Consider the following 8814-nt stretch of genomic DNA (forward strand, 5'->3'; position numbering starts at 1 on the left):
TGACCTTGGGTAAGCCATTTCTCTGTGCCCTTGTTTTTGCATCTATAAAATGGGGATACTAATATTAGTATCTCATGGGGTTATTATGAGGATTAAATGAATTAACGAGAAGTATGGTACATATTTAAGTGTTTAGTGATTGCAACTACTATTAGTACTACTTGTTGCTGCTGCTACTAGTATTGTCACTTCTAGTGAGGTTTAGCATCTCTTCCTATAGTTATTGGCCATTTGGGTTTTCCTCCATTGTAAATAGTTTATTCAGATCTTTTTCCCAGTTTTCCATTGGGTACCCATGTTTGTGCTGCTGATTTGTATTTATCAAACATCCTAGATACTAATTCCATGCTTATTTTTTATTGTTGTAAATAACTTCTCTCAACTTTTTACAGGTTTATTATCTTTGCTAGTGATGTCTTTGTTAAAAAAAAATTCTGAAAAAGTCCAATCTTTGTTTTATTTCATTGTGATTTGTGCTTTTAGAGTTTTATTTAATAAATCTTTTCTCACCCCAAATTACAAATATATGATCTATTTCTTTCATGACATTATAATTTGAAAGATCATTATTCTTTCAAAAGTTCACATTTACTTTTGGTGAGATAGGTATATAATTTTATTTTTTCTCCAATATTCTTTATTTCAGGATTTTGTAGCAATTTATACATATGTATTTAGGCAAAGAATATATAATATTAATATAATCAGTTTTTTTTTTAGCACTGAATTCTATTGCATTGGTCTCTTTGCCTATGCCTGCACCAGTCACATTGCTTTTATTACTACATTTTCATAGGTTTAGTGTATTTTCACATTTTCCTATTGAGTAAGATGACTATCCTGATTTTTTTTACAAAATTTAATTATCTATTTATGAATCTATATTCTTTGATACACATTTGGAATAAGTTTATGTTCCTGAAAGAATCCTTATGAGATTTTATTTGGAATTGCAATGAATTTATACATAACTTTGAAGTGACCTATTTACAACGTTAGGTTGACCATTCATAAATAAGATAATTTTTTCCTTTATTTCAATATTTCTTATTTACTTTGAGTTTTTAACTTATCTTCATAAAGATCCTACACATCTTTTTTTTTTTTTTTAGGTGAGGCAACCCTTGGTTGATCTCACAAATTGCAAGGACCTTGTCAGCTTACAATCCCTTATTTTTTATTTTTTACGCCTACAGCACCTGATCTTCCTAGGTGGTCTCCCATCCAAGTACTAACCAGGCCCGACCCTGCTTAGCTTCCGAGATCAGATGCAATTGGGCTTGTTCAGGGTGGCATGGCCACAGACTCTACACATCTTTTTAAAAGCTATTTCTAGTTTCTGTTGCTATTTTGATCAGGTCTTAATTTATTTTTATATAATTCAAACATATAAAAAGTACATAACAAAGTTTTTGCAAGAATAAAGTAATACTACTATTTTTTATAAACTGAACATCTGTCAGTATAGGTGAATTCATGTTAATTCTGAGAGACTGGCTGATGGTTTTATTGATTTCTCTATGTGGATGATTCTACCATCTGCAAATAATATATCTTTTCTCTTCCCTTTCTATCATTATTTCTAATGTTTACTTTTCTTGCCTTACTGCATTGACCAGTATTTTCAGTACTACATTAAAGAACAGTGTTCATAATGAATATCCATGTATTGAGCCCCAGCTTAAACAGAATGTGTCTAAAATTTCTCTTCTGAGAATAATGTTCACTGTGAGATTTTGGTATATATTCTTAATCAAGTAAAGAGAATTACATTCTTGGTTTTGTGAGAATTATTACTATTTTCACTATTATTCTAAAAAGGTATTAAAATTTATTTAATGCCTTTTCTGCATCTACCAAGGTAATCTAATCAAATTATTCTCCCATGGTCCATTATTTTAGTGAAGTACTTTAAAAGAATTTTTATATTGTTACTCCTTCCTGAAAATATTTACTTTGATTATAATGTATTTTTTTTTAATATACTGTTGAATTCAGTTAACAAATAGTTTTTCTTTTTTTCAAGTAGTCATATATATGTTCAAAATGAAATAAATATTTTGAATTGTTGTTTGTTGGCTTTAGAATCAAGGTTATATAGTAGCCTCATAAAAAGTTGAGCAGGTTCCTCTCTCTCTCTCTCTCTCTCTCTCTCTCTCTTTCTCTCTCTCTCTGTCTCTGTCTCTGTCTCTCTCTCTCTTGGAAAATTTTGCACAATATAGATTATTTTTGTATAGATCGAAAGCTTAATAGCACTCTCCTATGAAATTTTTTTTTGGTTTGGGAATTCATTGGCACATATGTGAATTTGGGGGAAGGGTTTAATATTTAGATTTTTAAAAGATGATCAATTTATTCAGTTTTTCTGATTTTTATTATATCTAAGTTTTTGAACATTTTTCTAAAATAGTACGTGGTAGTTATTTTGTTGTTTAAAATTCTATGTTGTGTCTATAGTTATTTTTTATTCATTCTGTATTTTTTAATTTGTATCTCATCTCCTTTCTTAAAATTTTGATGTCTTGCCAGAGATTTATCAGAAGTATAAATTTTTTCACAAAACCAGATTTTAGTTTTGTTAATTTTTCTACTTTTTTTTAGTTCATCATTTTGTTGATTTCTCATTTTTATTTTTAATTTTCTTCGTAGTTCTTTGGGTATACTGAATTACTCTTTTTCTAACTTCTTGAGTTGAAGCTTAGCTCATTTTTTTTTTCTTTCTTGCTTTGTGATAAATATATTTAAAGCTGTAAATTTGTCTCAAAGAAGTAATTTAGTTACGTCCCACATATTTTGACATATGGTGTTTTCATTTTGTTCAGTTTTAAGTACTTCATACTTTTCCCTGTGATTTCCTTGTTAACCAAAGGGTTATTCAGTAGTATGTTTTTTAGTTTCCAGGCATATGGGATTTAAAAAAAACTATCCTTTTGTTACCAAGTCCTAATTTTATAACATTATGGTCAGAGTATAGTTTGTGCGATGTTGGTTCTTCAGAATTTATTGAGGCTTCCTTTGTCACCCAATTCTAATATTGACTTTTGTGAATGTTCCATGTGTTCTTGGAAGAATATGCATTCTATATTTATTAGGTGTAAAATATATATGTATTAGTTAAGGCTTATTAGTACATAGTTGTATAATTCAAATTTACTGTATCTTTCCTTTTTTTTTTTTGATTGGTTTGGTTTCATGGAAGAATGTGTTAAAATTACCAACTACAATAAATGATTTATCTATTTATTTCAAATTTATCTATTTCTTTATTGTTTCTCAGTTTTTGAATTTATACATTTCAAGGTGCATATGTGTTAGTAAATCACTTGTCTATTGTTCATTTTACTGATGGATAGTATCTCTCTTTGTTCTTCTGGATAAAGTTTACCTCAAAATCCATTTTGTCTGATAAAATTGACACCCTATTTATTTGATATATGTTTTCCATACCTTTATTTTTATATATTGAGTATATACAAAAGATATTTCTAATACAAAAAAAAAAGAAGAGGATAAAAATCAATCAAATATTCTCATGAAGCCACTACTCAGCTCAAATGGTGCTTCTTCTAGATCTCGTCATGCTCCCTTAACCTCCAGGGTAACCTGAATTTTTGTCTATCATTTCTTCACTTTTCTTTATGCTTTTCAAAAATTTGTGTATCCCTATATAGCAAATATTTTTCCAGAAGCCCCATTTAATTTATTCCACATCTCGTTGGCTTATTTTACAGTCTTTGGTCCTTACTAATTTTTTCAAGCCGCAATTTTATCTCTTGAAGTGTAGCAAATATGTTTATTTTATAATCTATATCTGATGATCCTAATATCTAAAGCATTTGCAGGTGTGACTCTGATGTCTTTTTTTTCTGGTGCTAGAGATTAATAAAGGGAGAGGTCACGATTTGCTGCGTGAAGTTACTTCAAAGGACTAGGCCTATTCCAGGAATGGGGTTCCAGCTATGGATCTGGAGGGGCTAACCCCAGGAACCAGGCTTGAACAGAGTTTCCAAGGTCCCGACCCGGTGCTTCCTGTCCATCTCTCTTCCTATCTACTCCCCACCTATGATCTACATCGAAAAGCCCAAAGGGAACAGGTTATTTATCTCTCAGGCCCTGACTCTCTGATTCTCCAAAGGGTAACCCAGGAAGAAATGGGATTAATATAGTGTAGAATTAATACCCTTTTTCACCTGTAGAGTAATATGTGGAAGAGGTTTTGTCATCTTCACGCTGGCTGTCTCCTGCTAGTATCTTTAGAGCTGTGATAGAGAAACATCATATTTCTCACCTCTGCTGGGCAGGCAGCAAAAAGAATCAGAGCTAGGAGAAAAGGGGGTTCCTTAGCAGGGAACGGTCTGAGATGGGAATCATGAGCAAGACTTGTTTATTATCTATTCAACAGTCACTTCTTTGTCCTTTCTAAAAGAACCATGACATTTCTCAGGTATCCACCTCCTGAAAGCCTGTTCTTCAGGGGGAGACTGAGTGTTATTTTTCATTCTTAATGAGAGATACAAGAAAGGGATGATCTCTGTTCTTCTGCTGGACATTGTCAGGAGTGGATGAGATACCTGGGACGGCTGCAGCCAACTTGCGACCACGAGGGGTGTCAGCCAGAAGACAGAGCCAGGAAAATTATAGGGTGAGGAGCCAGAGCTCTGTCTTATAGAGCTGTCACTGATTGCGGCTTCTCATGTAAGAAATGAATATCCTAACCCCTTAAAACTCTTGAGTCAAGGCTGTCTGTAACTTGTAGCCAAACGTCCTGATTAAATCAGGGGTGGAAGAAAGCTAAGAGAGTATCCCATGTCCCTCATACTTTTCACATAAGGAAACCGAGGCCTGAGTCCACGCTAATTCCCGTTGGAGCGGTCACTGGAATCCAGGTCTCCTGGTCCTGAATCTTGGTCATTTTATCCATGACTGACTGACTAACCAGCATTGACACAGTTCCCCATTAGTGGACACCTGTTACTTTTTTCTACCCGAAGTCCCTTCTTAATCTGATTTGTATGGGGCTGTCAATCAGGAGACACTGACGGAGAGGTAAATATGTGACCCATGCTGGCCATCATTCTTACTCTGACCAGTTTGTTTTGGGATAAGCATGTGACCCAAGTCTGGTCAGGAAGAACCCTTTTCAGAAATTGCTACATGTGCTATGAGGGGCAGATCTAAATCTTTTCCCACCTCTTAGGATTTTAGGAAAGACCTAAGGTTCTTCACATGACTAAGTCTTTCATTTAGATTCAATTAAGTGTCACATTCTCCTACGCCCCCACCATGGTAAAATATTTAGTAACTCCATGAAAACAGGGACTTGTTTGTATTGTTCAATGCTATATCTCATGTCTAGAACAGTGCCTGGCACCAAACAGATGCTCAATAAATATTGATTGTGGTGGATGGTAGTATCGTCTACAATATTCACTGGCCTTCAGTCCCGGGCCCTCTCTTCCAGGTTCTTCCATGAGGCTCTTTCCTGTAGGAGGAGTACATATCCCACCACCACTGATACCAGATGTGACCATATGACTATTTTGACCAATAAAAGCCATCATGAGCATTTGACCAATGTAAGCTGAAGCGATACATGCTGTTACTGAGCAGAAGCTTTAAAAATCAATGCATGGCTTCGTGACTGCTTTTTTTCATAAGACCAAGAAAGAGTCTTCTCTCTCGGTTGGTCCAGTAATGAAGACTGATATTGAGCAGAGCTGCAGCCTTCTTACTCTATGAAGGACATGTAAGATGTAAGACACTGGGATTTGGGGAATGGTTGTTACATGTTAGATGTAAGACACTGGGATTTGGGGAGTGGTTGTTACTGCAGCAAAATCTAAGGAAAGCTGATTATACATTGGTTAAGTTAATTAATAAGCTAATAAATTCATTTTTCCTTGAACTAGTTTGAATTATGGTTCTGTCATTTGCAACTAAAAACATCATCAACTAAAAAGATAATGTATTACCTTGTGTTGTTCTCTTTTCATTTGTTTATGTTTTATCTTCCTCTCCAGTGTGTGAGGAGAGACATCATCTTGTTTACCACTGAGTCTTCGGGGTCAAGGGTAATACTTTCTCATTACATGTCTGTATTTTGAGTTTCTGGTCCCTGCCTCTATAGTCAAGCTATTCAAGACAGAGGCAGGGGAGGGAACTTTCTGGTCTTCGGTAGCTCCAAATTAAGGGTATTTTTAGTTAATTCTGAAAATTCTCCTTTGCCATCTTTCTCTCTTATCTCCATGGACCAAACCTATCTCATTAAAAGGAAGAAATAGTCAAGGTGGTTGCTCAGGTGGTTTCAGGCCAAGGAGTCCTGCTAATGTGGCCAGAGAAGTAGAGGTGAAGGGAAATGACCTGGATAAAGGTCTGGGCTCGTCTGAAGCTCCCATCTCTTTACATGGGGACTGACAATTTACTAATTTTCAGCTGAGGGTACCATATTTTGTTTTTTTAAGTAGAGTAAAGTTTTTGGATCTAAAAAGAAGCTCAAACCTTCTGTGAATAACAGATGGGTAGAGATGAGAATGCTCAGGAGGATAATCAGAGCCAGGGTAGTCCTGGGTGGATGGATGATGACAGGGCTGAGGAAACAGGCCCAGGAATAAGGAGTCCACTGACCTGACCAGTCGCCTATGAGGAGTTGGCTCCAGGTGACTTCATTGTGGTATGTGCATGATAGGTAGCTATCCTTTAGGCCGGCTGACACCAGGCAACCCACTTTTTTGAGACAGGAAGAAAGGATAAAAGGTTGACCTGGAGGAGAGTGTTCACGAAATTGATTTATGGTTTACTTCTGAGTCAGGAACATGAACACATCTGTATGTGTGTGGTACATGCATGCACATGCATACACACAAGACAGGACATGACATACATCTATCTCTTCCATATGGTTCAGAGAAAGGTTTTGAGTGAAATGGTTTAAAGAAGGGTTGTGAGCCATAGATCACCCTGGCAGTCTGTTGAAACCCATAGACACTTCTCAGAGTAATGTTTTGAAAACCCACAGAACATAATGAAACACACAGGATTACAAACAAAACCAATGATATTAAAACAGTTATCAAAATGCGATAACAAAATATGATTAAAATGTCTTTAGTAAAGCATTAAATAATAAGATATTCAGCAATTCTAAAAACTACCATTATTTTAAAGTAGTGATGAGTATAAACAATATTTTACAATATCTGCAACGAGAATTGATATGAAACTATCTGTGAATTCTGTTGGTGACAAAGTCACTGGTACCACTAATAGTAATGTGATTAGGTGCCTATACTCAAAATAGAAGGACATGTTACACTTCAGTTAGAAGATAATAAAATAAAATTGTATTTTCCCATGCAAGTTCTTAGATGAATTCTATCCAAATATACCTTCGGAGTTATGGAACCTTGCGTAAGAACCCTTCATTTAGAAATAGTCCACTTGAATTCAAAGAAAAAGATGTAGTATTTTCTTGGGATCTCATCCTGCCCTATCAATTCAGACCTAAACGACCCAGTTAGTCAGTGTTTGACTCAAGGAGGCAAGCTGTTACCTGCTTTGTTGTTCTGGCCCATTGTGCCAAGGAACCAGACTGGGCTTTGAATATGCATGATCTGGGTTAGTGCTTGTCACTCCTCCCAGAGCATCACAGAAGGCCTGGTGGCACAGATGGGGCCTGCTCTGTGCCCTCCAAATAAGCAGGTCTGGGAGCCATCCCAGCAGAAGCCATGGCACCAATCCCCGCCCCTACCCCCATCTCCATCCCTTGCCTAAATCTATGTCCCCATCTACTCTTGCATCCTTGAAGCTATCTGGCCATGTGGGGCACCACACCCCTGCAGGGCTAGGAGAAGGAAAAGGAAGGGAACCATGTGAGGAGCATTATGATCAGCACTTTGTATACACTGTCCCTACAACCCATCTTGGGTTGTGACATGGATGATATCATCCCATCTTGTAGATGAGGACACAGAGGTCCTCAGAGGTTAAGTGAGTTGCATTAGTAGAAGCCCAGATTTTGCAACATAATGAACAGATTCCCCAAACTGAGAGCATGTCATCTCTTTGAAACAAACTCATCCAATCTGTGGGTAGCTCCAACTCTCAAAAAGTTCATCCTTATTCTGAGCTTTAGCCTAGCCAAAAGGATGGTTAGTACTAATTATTAGTTTTATTTCATAACAGAGCATTCATTCATTCATTCATTCATTCAGCAATTTCATTGAGCAACTACTTGGTGGAGAGAAAAACAAAGTCCCTTCGCTCTTGAAATTCTCATTCCAGTGGAGATGGGCAATAAAAAATAGACAAATAAATGTTGAGCAGGGGTCTCCAATCCCCAGGCCACGGACCAGTACTGCACAGTAGGACGTGAGTGGCAGGCAAGAAAGCGAAGCTTCATCTGTATTTGCAGCTGTTCCTCAGCGCTAGCATCACCTCCTCAGCTCCACCTCAGATCATCGGGCATTAGATTCTCACAGGAGCACCAGTCCCTGGTGCCAAAATGGTTGGGGCCACTGCTCTAGAGAACGATACTGACAAGGGAGATACAGGTGTTGGGATGCTCTGGTGGTCAGGATGGGCTTCTCTGAGAAGGTGAAATTTGAGCAAAGGTCTGCAGGAGTGAGGGGATGAGCCCCATGGAGAAGAACATCCACACAGAGGAAACAGGGATGCTTGGCTCATAGCAGTAAGGAGGCCGTTGTGGCAGGAGCAGAGTCACCAGGAAGAAAATGGTAGAAGCAAGGTGGATGTTCAGTCGATATGTGCTTACGTGGGAGTACTGATCATGAAAATATTGAAAACATTCCAAGCCAG

At 36.9% G+C, this 8814-nt stretch overlaps 1 pseudogene; it reads right to left on the reverse strand.

Moving 5' to 3' along the window:
* Positions 1–1187: 1187 nt before the first annotated feature.
* LOC112481992 lies at positions 1188–1306 on the reverse strand (annotated as a pseudogene).
* Positions 1307–8814: the final 7508 nt, after the last annotated feature.

The sequence above is a fragment of the Pteropus alecto genome, unplaced genomic scaffold (genome assembly GCF_000325575.1).
Source record: "Pteropus alecto unplaced genomic scaffold, ASM32557v1 scaffold94, whole genome shotgun sequence".
NCBI classification, from domain to species: domain Eukaryota; kingdom Metazoa; phylum Chordata; class Mammalia; order Chiroptera; family Pteropodidae; genus Pteropus; species Pteropus alecto.